At 35.6% G+C, this 12468-nt stretch overlaps 1 protein-coding gene across 1 annotated transcript in view; it reads right to left on the reverse strand.

The window, feature by feature from the left end:
- The window catches only part of LOC136828601 (uncharacterized), a 55664-nt gene extending 51001 nt beyond the window's left edge, over window positions 1-4663 (reverse strand). Inside the window, exon 1 of the mRNA XM_067086642.1 lies at window positions 4462-4663. The gene's annotated coding sequence lies outside the window, so the exon portion shown is untranslated. The remainder of the gene's footprint in view (window positions 1-4461) is intronic.
- Window positions 4664-12468: the final 7805 nt, after the last annotated feature.

A 12468-nucleotide genomic window follows, 5' to 3' on the forward strand; every position in this document is an offset into this window, starting at 1 on the left:
GGTAAAGTGGGTGTCCTAATTGATGACTACAAGGACGGACACACTCACACACATATACATATATATAAAACATGCATACATACATGAATATATATATATATATATATATATATATATATGTGTGTGTGTGTGTGTGTGTGTGTGTGTGTGTGTGTACATAACGCACACAGATCTACATGGAAAAACTCAAAGTTCATTACCATTCGAAGCATCCGCCCACTGACCTGACTGCCTTTATGTAAAGGACTGAGAAAACCCAGTGGGAGAATAAAGAAAAATCAAGGTAAATTAGTAAACAAATAAATATTTACATACAAAAATAAAAACCAAAGCAGAAATGTAAGTGTATAGAACACAACGCTTTGTAATAGTATTTCAAATTCTCTTATGCATATACAAGAATGTCTATAATTAAGACTACAGCGGAAAGATTCGACAGTTTTACTGTGAACAAAATGAAAGACTCCTGGTGGTTGTGAGTCTGTAAACGTTCCAAAAAAAAAAAAAAAATAAAAAAAATAAATAAACCGACAAACAAAACGTGTCTATAAATTGAAATGCAAATAACCCAAGTCACAGAATCAATAACAATAACATTCCGGCATCTCAGACTCATTCTATTTTTCGCTTGTGACTGAAAAGTTGTCATCAATATTCACACAAATATTCCCAAGAATATGTGTCAGAACTGTTTCATGATCTTTATGAAAAAACGGTACAATTGGAATTTCCCTTTCAGTCAATCGTGTGTCAGAGGAATGTTTCAATACTTCCTTTAATGATTTTGTTACCAAAACCTTGTCCTGAGAGTAACCTTAGAATAACTTTATATCCTCGGTGCTTTCAGGTTCTACTTTATTTGCTGGTTATGATTTATTTTTACAATTCTTGTCACACAATTTAGTAAATAATTTCATCCCTGTGTACTGTCTTTTTCTTATTTATATTAACGACTAAATAGCTAATTTCTTTCTTACTCTTTGTAAATAAATTTCTCCAAAACTGCCTTATACCTTTCTTACTCTTCATGGTAATAAATTTCTTTAAAACTGCCTTATATTGCTTCTATTATGCTCTTCAATAAATTAGTTTTTTAGTGTTCAATATGCAAAGAATTTTAACATAACGTATATTTCAACGAACATTATCGCTCTATTCAGACATACGTGAAACTCAGTACCCAGAAATGTCTATGATGGCTACGTCATTAAAATATTCACAGTCTAATTCACAAGTTTTCTTCTTCAGGAATCTAAGAAACCCCGTGAAAGCGTTCACTGAGTGCGAGGAAACTGGTTCTTGTAAATTCTCTTCTACATATGGAATTGGGAAAAGAGTTGAAAATGTTTTCGAATTTCGAAGTGTAAACATTTCAGGAACATCAAATTTTCCTTCTCGTATTAAGTACAAAATATTCTCTTTGTAAAAGTTCGATGCTGCTTTCTTTCTCTGTTTTAACTGAAGACGTTAAGTGATAATAAAGAAAGTTCTGATTTTGTGTAGTATGCATATACTGAGAGAGAGAGAGAGAGAGAGAGAGAGAGAGAGAGAGAGAGAGAGAGAGAGAGAGAGAGAGAGAGAGAGAGAGAAACACTACTCGCTCTTTCGTGACTGACGCAAAAGCCGAGCAAAGCAGCGTCCAAGGGAGCGAGGGCACTGTCAATAAGAATACTTCACTGGCGTCCGGGTCAACAGTTCGTCAGCCTGACCGCTCCATAAAAGTCGAACCTATTGTGAAGCTCCTGGATAAAGGCGAAACAATTATCAATGTGAGGGAGCTGATCTTTTAAAGCGTTGCCAGAATTCGGGGAATTTCTTTGAGCAGTAACTAGAGCACATTCCCTCCAGCATTTTTCAGTTCTTTCGCGCCATTATCCGTTTTCTATTTTCAGAAATGAATCGGCGTCCAGGAGAGATGATGATGTCAGAGTGATTGCACGAAGGGGAAATTTATGCGATGCAGAATGTCAACAATTTTAGGACGGTGTTCCTCATCTTTCTTTCTCGCTAAATGTTATGTCTTTTATGGAACTTTATGCTTCCTAGTACAGAGGATACGAATCCTTTAGATTTTCTTTTAGTACAAGACAACATCAGTTGAAAAACCACAATGCAATGAAATAAATACTTGACAACATTATCATAAAACACTCATCAACTTTTTTAAATTTCAAAGACGATGAGGAGGGAGCAGACTTGGATGAAACAATATTCACGAGTTATTATGGTTGATTATCGGCGAGAGAATTAAGGGTCGCATAGCCGTATAACCCCTTGTGCATATCATGCAGTACAATTTCATGCTTCCCTGCCTCTAATGAGAGGATTTCGGGTTATACGCAAGGGGAATATGGCAATGGGAATCATCAATTGGAAGAAAGCAGGGACGGATGGCAATGGGAGAATACTGAGTAAATCCACAGAAAGTGCCAAGGGTAAGATGGGAAATGGCACTGGGAGAAGGGAATGCAAAATACCATTTAGAAATGGCAGCTGTTGAAGAGGTAAGGAGTAGGCAATGGGAAATTGCGATGGCAACAAGGAGACAGCAATGAGAAAATACAATTGAATAACTAAACAAAGCACAATACCAGTAGCAATGGGAAAAGGAAATATGAAAACGCTCTGGGAAAACAGAATGAGGAAAAATAAAACCAAGTGAAAATTCAACGAACACCAGCATGAACTCAAGGGAACGACTTACATACTGTAGCCATATGTGGTATGCACAAGTTTCTCAAGAGGGAATCAAAATCAAAGAACAAGACTCCTCCTGTGAAGATGTAAATATAAAGCCCATTAACCGATATCATATGGACAAAATATTCAGTTTATTGATATAATGGTAATGGGTGAGACCTATGATTAAAACAACGGAACGCTCTTTTGGCTTTGGTAATTGTAAGGCAATGGCTTTGTTGCACACAGAGATGCGATACCATTTTAATGACTAAGTATCTTCACAAGAAATTGTTTTAATTATAGGTAAAATGGTGCTCTTGAAAACTTCAAATGAAAGATTCTGTGTTAGAAAATTATTATAACTCCATAGATTTGACGATACTTGTTTGTTGAAGTGATATACTCGTAATGAATTACTACCAGGAACTTCGCACATTCACAAGGAAAAAAAAAAAAAATGGACTGGTATACGAATCCTGTACCTAGCAATATACGAATATGGATCAACAATTAAAAGATCTCAGCCAAAATGAAAAACATAATCAATATAAACTCTTAAGAAGGTAACAGTTATTCGTATATCAATAATTACTGAACAGTCTAACAGAAAATTAGAAAAGTTAGTTGGTCTCCTAAGTTTGCAAGAATCGTCGCACAGAAGAAAATATAATAACAGCCGCAGTGCTTACTTTGATAACTCTCCATATCATCTTAAAGGCAAGGCACTGTGCGCACTTCGATTACTCAAGGAAAACGCATAATAAGAAATTCTGTGGACATTCCCAGAGTCTCACAGGAAAAGCCAATGTCCCATCACATGGGAACCCTCGATTTAGCGAGATCTGTATCCGTGAGGGAAATACTTTCAGTGTTGTCTGATCAACTGCCCTTACGCTATTCATAACATTCCAAGCGGCTATGTATAAAATCATACAGGGATCGATAAGACATCACTGGCCGTTTTTTTGCTATAGATTTTTCGCCGTGACTTGAGTCCTAACAGTCATAGAGCACCCATAAGACTCATTTATTACCTTACATTTGTACTTTCTGAACATCTGAGCATGTTCTACACTAAGATATAACTTTTGATCGTAAATCGTTAGCAATTCTTATCAACAATGAATATTACATGATAATTCAGGTGTCTTGGTTAAACATACAACAAGACAAAGTGACTAGTAGGCAGAATTACACAACAACGGGAGTATGATTACATCGTATTTGTCTCTGTGCATATCTGGGAATTTCCTTTTATATGGATATCTTCTAACTTTAAATCTTTCAAGTAACCTTCTGACAACAATTATCACAGGATAAGGTGATGACCTGGACAAAGATACAACATTCGTGTTCTTATCGTACAATACAATTTTCTTTTCAAAATATGATGAGCAGTTAAATCTATTTCTCTTACACAAATATATATATATATATATATATATATATATATATATATATATATATATATATATATATATATATATATATATATATATATATATGTCATGCATTTGTATATTCATATATACATGTGCACATATAAACATAAAAATGTATATAAAATGAATACATTGAGGCAGTTACACTTTCAAAGTTTTACTTAGGTACGGTCTGAATACTTGTACGAAATTGCAGGGATGAATAAATAAAGCAAAACTTTATATAAAAAAAAATGAAAGGAGCAGACAATTAATCAGATAAGGAGGCCTTAAATTATCCGCGTCAATCAGGATCAGTTTAATAAACGTTCAAATAAATTACATAGCAGTGACTCACCCTAAGTATCCCAATAGCTTCGGGGTTCTTTCCTGGAATCCACTGGTAGACAGCCTCCGGTTCATGGTTCCAGAACCATTTGACGACGAGGCTGTCTCGGTCGTTGTTCTCGTACCGGTAGATGCAGTCCAGAATCACCGAAGACCTCGAACCATTCTGGATGACCTTGGGCACGTCCAGGGCAGTGATGTGCAGGGCGTTGCATCCTGGGGGGAAATGATGAAGTATTTATTATACATTAGGTACTAAAATGAATGATCGTTAGAAATAATCCAATGTAATAATTTTGTCCTTGATGACGCAATACCAATAAAAAAAAGTTAAGTATAGCTTAGTTTTACCAGACCACTGAGCTGATTAACAGCTCTCCTAGGGCTGGCCCGAAGGATTAGACTTATTTTACGTGGCTAAGAACCAATTGGTTACTTAGCAACGGGACATACAGCTTATTGTGGAATCCGAACCACATTATAACGAGAAATGAATTTCTATCACCAGAAGTAAATTCCTCTAATTCTTCATCAGCCGGCCGGAGACTTGAACTCGGGCCTAGCGAGTGCTAGTCCACATTAAAGATTATGGAACGTGTGGTAAGATATTTTTTATTACCATTTTCTTGTTGCCAATGCCATTTTTCATTGCCTACTCCCTACTCCTTCAACAGATGCCATTTCTTAGTGGTATTTATCATTCCCTTTAACCAGTGCTATTTCCCATAACATTTCACCATATAATTGAATTTTACTTACAGAATTCTTCCATGGCCATTCCTCTTGCAACTGACGATTCCCAATGCCATATTCCCCTTAGGTATACCCAGACCGAAATCCTCTCATTTGAGGCAGGGAAGCATGAAATTGCATTGGATGATATACACGAGGGTGCCCTTAGTTCTCTCACTAATAATCAACCCCAATAACTCGTGAATCGTTGCTCCATCCAAGTCCGTTACCTCCTCGCCATCTTTAGTGAAGTTTTAACAGGTGATGGGCCTTCCATGATGAATTGTTAGCATGTGTGGGGCTTTTCAAGTGAGGCATTTGCCTTTGACGTGACTTTTTTTAATAAGACCTCAAAGAAAAAAAAAAAAGATTCAAATCCTTTGTAGTCCGAGGAAAGTAATAATGTTTCATAAATTACATGAGCATTCTTAGAGCAAGAAAGATGAGGAAGGCCGTCATACAAAAGTTGAAATTCTGCATCGCATAAATTTCCCTTCGTGCGATCACACTGACATCATCATCTCTCCCGGATGTCGATTCATTTCTGAAAATAGAAAACGGATAATGGCGCAAAAGAACTGAAAAATGCTGGAGGGAATGTGCTCTAGTTACTGCTCAAAGAAATTCCTCGAATTCTGGCAAAAGATCAGCTCCCTCATATTGATAATTGTTTCGCCTTTATTCAGGAGCTTCACAATAGGTTCGACTTTTATGGAGCGGTCAGGCTGACGACCTTTTGATCCGGACGCCAGTGAAGTATTCTTATTGACAGTGCCCTCGCTCCCCTGGACGCTGCTTTGCTCGGCTTTTGCGTCAGTCACGAAAGAGCGAATAGTGTTTCTCTCTCTCTCTCTCTCTCTCTCTCTCTCTCTCTCTCTCTCTCTCTCTCTCTCTCTCTCTCGGATTAGTACGTTATATAAAAAACAGAACTTTCCTTTTCATCGTTGAACATTTTCAACTAAAACAGAAAAACAGCATGCGAACTTTTTTACAAAAAGAAAATTCTGTATTTAATACGAGAAGGAAAATTTGACGTTCCTGTAATATTTGCACATCGAAATTCAGAAACATTTTCAACTCTTTTCCCAACTCCATACGTAGAAGAGAATTCACAAGAACCAGTTTCCTCACGCTCAATGAACGCTTTCACGGGGTTTCCTAGATTCCTGAAGAAGAGAACTTGTGAATTAGACTGTGAAAATTTATCATAGACATCTTTGGGTACTGAGTTTCACGTGTGTCTGAATAGAGAGCGATAATGTTCGTTGAAATACACGTTATGTTAAAATTCCTTATGTCCTTAACACTTGAACCTTAATTCACTGAAGAGTATAATTAGGAGCAATATAATGCAGTTTTTTTTAAATGTTGCTTTAAGTCGAATTAACTAGCATAAAGAGTAGGATAGGTCTTTATTATTTATTCATGAATATAAATTAACAGATATTACAGAATTAAAATATTTACGAAATAATATATCAAGACCTGTAACTGAAGAAACCGTATCAGCTGGCAAATTAAGAAGAACGTACAAGCAACGAGGATGTGAAGTTTAGTAGGTAGCTCTTGGGAAAAAGTTTTGCTGATAACCAAATCATTCACAAAATTTAAGAATACTGACGTAAAATATACAAGATACCGACACGAATCCCCAAAAACCAAATCAAACATAGTGAAAGTATTAGAACATTCCAGTGACATACGACTGACCGAGAGCGAAACTCCGAATGCGCCGTTTTCGTCAAGGTCATGAAACTGTTCTTGCACATTTTCTTGGGAATATTTCTATTCCCGCTGGTTGTGACTTTTTAGCCACGGACGACAGACTGGATGAGATTGCGACACCGACATGTTATTGTTACTGATCCTCTGAGTTAATTTATTTGCATTCCAGTAAATAGAGATGCTTTTCATCTAACTCTAACCTATTTTTTTTAATGTTTAAATGTTTCAAACCATCAAGAGTCTCTAAATCCTTTCTCTGTAAAACTGTGAAATCGTTCCCCTGGAGTCTTAGTGATGGAGATTCTTCAATGCATGAGAGAGTTTGCAACGCTATGATAAAGGGCTGCGCTCCATGAACTCACATTCATTTTCTGCTTTGGTTTTTATTTTTTATCTAAATACTTATGCGTCCGCGAATTTACCTTAATTTTTCATTATTTTCCCCACTATTCTTCATGTATAGCTATTCAGGTCAGTGGGTGCTTGCCATGCTTGCTAATAAGGATTACGTCTGTTTTTAGCATGTGCATACACGAATATACACCCTCATGCACACAGACACAAGCATATATATATATATATATATATATATATATATATATATATATATATATATATATATATATATATATATATGTGTGTGTGTGTGTGTGTGTGTGTGCGTGTTGTGTGTGTGTGTGTGTGTGTGTGTGAGTGTGTGTGAGAGAGAGAGTGTGCATACGAGTGCGTGTACTGGTACGTAAGCTGGAACTTTACCTACTATACACTGTGATGTCACAGGAGAAAGATAAAAAAAAAAAAAAAACCATATTCGTTGGCATTTTTCCTTAGCGTTGCTGAAATCAATTTTAATATTTCTTAGTTTAGTAAGTGAGAATTTTGCGCTATTAAACTTTTCTCATTGTTAAGAACTTTAAACAGAACAATGAATAACATTAAAGACATTGTGGCAGTCCAATAGTAATAATTCTTAATCAAGGCTGAAATATTTGGAGAAATGAGGATATATAAAGAAATGAGAAAGTTATAGGGTTCAAACGCAATGGGAACTAGGGAATAGATACAAGTGAGAGAAACTGTCACTTCGACATGTGATACTTTATTTGCGTTAATACTAACTGGATATAAATCAATTCGATAGAATTGAATAGAATATAGGATTTAGGCCAAAGGCCAAGCGTTGGTACCTATGAGGTCATTCAGCGCTGAAGCAGAAATTGAGAGTAAAGAGGTTTGAAAGGTGTGAGAGGAGGAAAACCTCACAGTTGCACTAAAGTTAAATATACCTTAGTTTTACCAGACCACTGAGCTGATTAACAGCTCTCCTAGGGCTGGCCCGAAGGATTAGACTTATTTTACGTGGCTAAGAACCAATTGGTTACTTAGCAACGGGACCTACAGCTTATTGTAGAATCCGAACCACATTATAGCGAGAAATGAATTTCTATCACCAGAAATAAATTCCTCAACTCTTCATCAGCCGGCCGCGGGAATTGAACTCCGGCCCATCGAATGACAGTCTGAAGCTCAACCGACTCGGCCAACAAAGGGCTTCACAGTTGCACTATGAAGCAATCGTGAGGAAAGGGTGGAAAGTAAGATGGAAGAAAGATAATATGAACGGAAGTACAGTAAAAGGAATGAAAGGGTTGCAGCTAAGGGCCGAAGGGACACTGCAAAGAATCTTAAGTAACCCCTACAGTGCACCGCATGAGGTGCACTGACGGGGCTATCCCCCTACAGAGAAATTACCTCGATATAACTAATTGCTTATGCACTCCGTAACAAGATTTCTACGTTTTGCTTTGTCGAAGGAAGGCAAGCACAATGACACCTTTGCTATGGTAACAATTAAATAATGGGGACTAATTCACAGGGAAGTATAAAACAAAAAGCGCTAAAAGCTATAATAACTGTTATCTGGAGCGTGTCCGGCCCTTGTGGTTGAAGACAAACAGAACAAATATTTTTGGCAGAGAGAGAGAGAGAGAGAGAGAGAGAGAGAGAGAGAGAGAGAGAGAGAGAGAGAGAGAGAGAGAACCTTGATTTCCATGACTGAAGAACAAATAATAGCCTTCATCTTTATCTTTTTCATTGTAAAGATAAAATCTTGATCAAATCTGTGTTGCATAACTTGACGGAAGGTCGTAAATGGTTTACTATTTTCTTGAGCCTCCAATCAACGGAAATGTATTTAATCGGCCGCATTTCATATATTACACCAAGAAAGATAACAGCCATTTTGATTGACTGACTGGTTAATTTATTTTTCACTCTAATAAAGATAAAGAAATTATATATACAGATATACAAAATATGACAAAGGAAAGTGGACAATAATTTGACAACTTAAAATACATTAAAAGTTTTCTATATAAATAGAAACACGCAAAATAATGATTAAAATTCTATCAAAGCAAGTACTTTATATATTAATAATAAATTCCATACCAGTGATTAACTTAGGAAATAATTTCCAGGGTTAAGAAATTATGAATTCAAATTAGTGTCTTTTAATAAACTCACCAAGGAGTTTTGATGATATTTGCGACATACATAGCGATAATTATGTACCGTGAGTTTCCGTTACTTGAAAATGAAGACTAAAGAGAAGCATAAAGTTAGCTAAAATTCTCCATTACTTATACACGCTATTTATACCAAATTAATAATGAATGAAATAGTCTGTACAATGGACCGTAATCAAATTATTCTTCGATAATTGTTAAGGTAGCCTAGGGGAATTTGAATGTATGCTATATCGTGCTTATAATGAACCAGAGAGAGAGAGAGAGAGAGAGAGAGAGAGAGAGAGAGAGAGAGAGAGAGAGAGAGAGAGAGAGGTTACCGAACCGTTTTTAAAAAACCCACCATCGAAGCGAAACAGGATATTGCAACTTCTATAGACCTATTTGCAAGGCCATTTTAAAAACAAAAAACGCTTTGGACAAAGGACGTGACTGGGCTAGGAAAAGGCGGGAGAAAGCTTCGGAAGAACATTTTTCTCTCGCGGCTTCAATACTGAGGGGAAGATGAATGGGATGTCACACAAAATACCAAACGTTGAAAGATGGAGAGCGACTCCGCGGAGTGTAAAGTAAATGCAGAGCCATTAGGCGAAAAAGCTAAAGGAGAACAAAATAAATACCGTCGAATTTACGGTTCAGGTTTTGAATACTAGGAGATTCAAATGTGCAGAGAACACTCCGTGTAATACAAAGTAAGGAAGAAACATCATGAAAGACTTTATTCGAAAAAGTGGAGGAAATGAGTAAATTTCGTACCATTATAAAAAAGATGTTGACTAGATCATAAACAAATGTGAATCGATACAACGGTGGAAACTATCAGATTTTATTAGCAAATGGTACTATTTACTAACAGCGAATAGTACTATTTACTATTAATGCAGTGGCACTAGTTGCCAAGAACTTGTCATTTTATAAAAATTAAAAAAATATGATACCCGTTCGAGAAAAATACTGAAAAGAATAATCAACTGCAAAAGTAGGTTCTTTGAAATAAATAATTTTATGATTGGTTAGTAAAAAAATGATCAGATGAGTTCATTTATCTTTCATATCTTCTATTTTCTTTGTAACCTTAGGGTAAAAAATTGATTTTCTTGAAATGAAAAGAGTATTCGATCAAATCCATACAATTATCTTTGTTTAGATTCTACATCGTTTCAACCAAGGTTACAAGTATAAGGAGTTAAAAAACCGTTGTAAATAAAAACAAACAAGCATTCGGTTTTCTCCTTGCAAAGTCAAGAAAAAAATATAAAAATTTTGAAATAATAACGAACACATTTCAACACATTTCTCCTCCGCATTATGTTGCTGCTGGATGTTTATTCATAACGAAGTGAAAAATTTAGAAAATAATCCTGTTGAAAAATGAATGTTGATTATCCTCCCTAAACTTTGATGAAACCATTTCTTTCATTATCTTTTCATTAAAAGTTTGGTTTTCTTCTCTAACAGACTTCAATTTCCTGTTGTCACTATTTCTTTTACATTTTCATTAGTTTTTTAGAATTTCTTCATCTTACTTACTCGTGAGAAACACTTGCGTCTTTTTACGTAAAGTCTGATTCGATTTTAGAAACAATTCTTCAACGATAATGATCTGTGGGATATAAGACGAAGTTGTGACAGTAATGTTTGAATTCCACGAGATACAGAAGCTCAGAGAAAACGTTCAAATATCGTTTAAATCCATTTCATTTTCCAAGGAAAGACGTATTTTGAAGAAAAGCAAATTATTTCTTTACCGCCTTCCCCAACTAATATAGGGAGGAAAGCGTCCAATTTGAATTGCTGGAAAATTTTCAGTACTTTCAGACTATTAACTCTGGGTGAGTTAAACACCTGAGCCAGTCATATTTTTAAATTAATAAATAAATGAAAAAAATAAACGGTACAATAATCACAGTAACATGCAAACAATAATTAAAGATATAAAAATAACGGCAGGTCTCTCTGTTAACCTTTGTAATTTCTCCTTTTTCTTGCCAAGTCCAACAAGTTACAATGGTTTCACAAAGTTGGGCCAAGACTGCATCGTTCAGAAATCATAGAAACGTAGTTGATATTCATCATTTTGTTTTACTGACTTGTGCAAAGAGTCTTCAAGTTAAAGATACAGGAAACAGCATTTGCTTTGCAATTGATGCAATAAATTTTTAGTAAGGTTACAGGAGGAAAATGCACTAGTTATCATGTAAATGACAATTTTCTTTGCAACGGATTGGAGCGGTGTCTTTTGACACATATATTTAATTTATTAAAAGTTAGAAATTTCTTAGAGATTTTAATCTATATCAAACTACAGATCAGTCTACTTGTTCATGATATTTAGTAAAATTCACAATTCCAAAGCGATTGCCTTAAAGTTCATTACTCCGAAGGCAACAATTTAAAGTCGTCATTGAACATCCCATGGAAAGTCTGGTTCAGTAACCGGAGGAGAATGTTACAGTTTACAAATGCTAGAATTTGTTTGTCTATTTTTTTAACAAACCGTTTCAGATGAATCTCGGACATTCTCTTCAGCTCAGCGCAGCATCGAAAGTCGTTGAATGTTGCAAGAACCGTCATATAAGATCATATAAGACTGGTTTTTCCTCTTCTTTGAAAACAGAGTAAATCGAAGTTTACATTTCTTCTGCAGTTCGTCACTTTGGAGGGAGATCCCAAGACCTTGAAGTATCATATGATTGTAAACTCATGGGGGAAATTAAATAACACACAGCTTTTTAATCAAGACATTCGGTTTATGGGATTTTGTTTTTATTCTTGTGACGTCGTAATCTAGAAAGTAGGTCAAATAATGATCGAGATTTATGAAAAAGTGTGATTAAAAAGCTAGATATAATAATCAAGAGAATATTAACTCCATGAAGTAAATGACCAAATATGTAGAATATATGTTTCCACATTCATTTCAAATTATTACTCCGTATAAATACGAATCTGTTTTTTAGCTCACTGATTTCACTGAAGAGTTTCATGATATGTAATAACGCCGTAAGTTCTGACTTCGATCCTTGGTCCGA

The sequence above is a fragment of the Macrobrachium rosenbergii genome, chromosome 43 (assembly GCF_040412425.1).
Source record: "Macrobrachium rosenbergii isolate ZJJX-2024 chromosome 43, ASM4041242v1, whole genome shotgun sequence".
NCBI classification, from domain to species: domain Eukaryota; kingdom Metazoa; phylum Arthropoda; class Malacostraca; order Decapoda; family Palaemonidae; genus Macrobrachium; species Macrobrachium rosenbergii.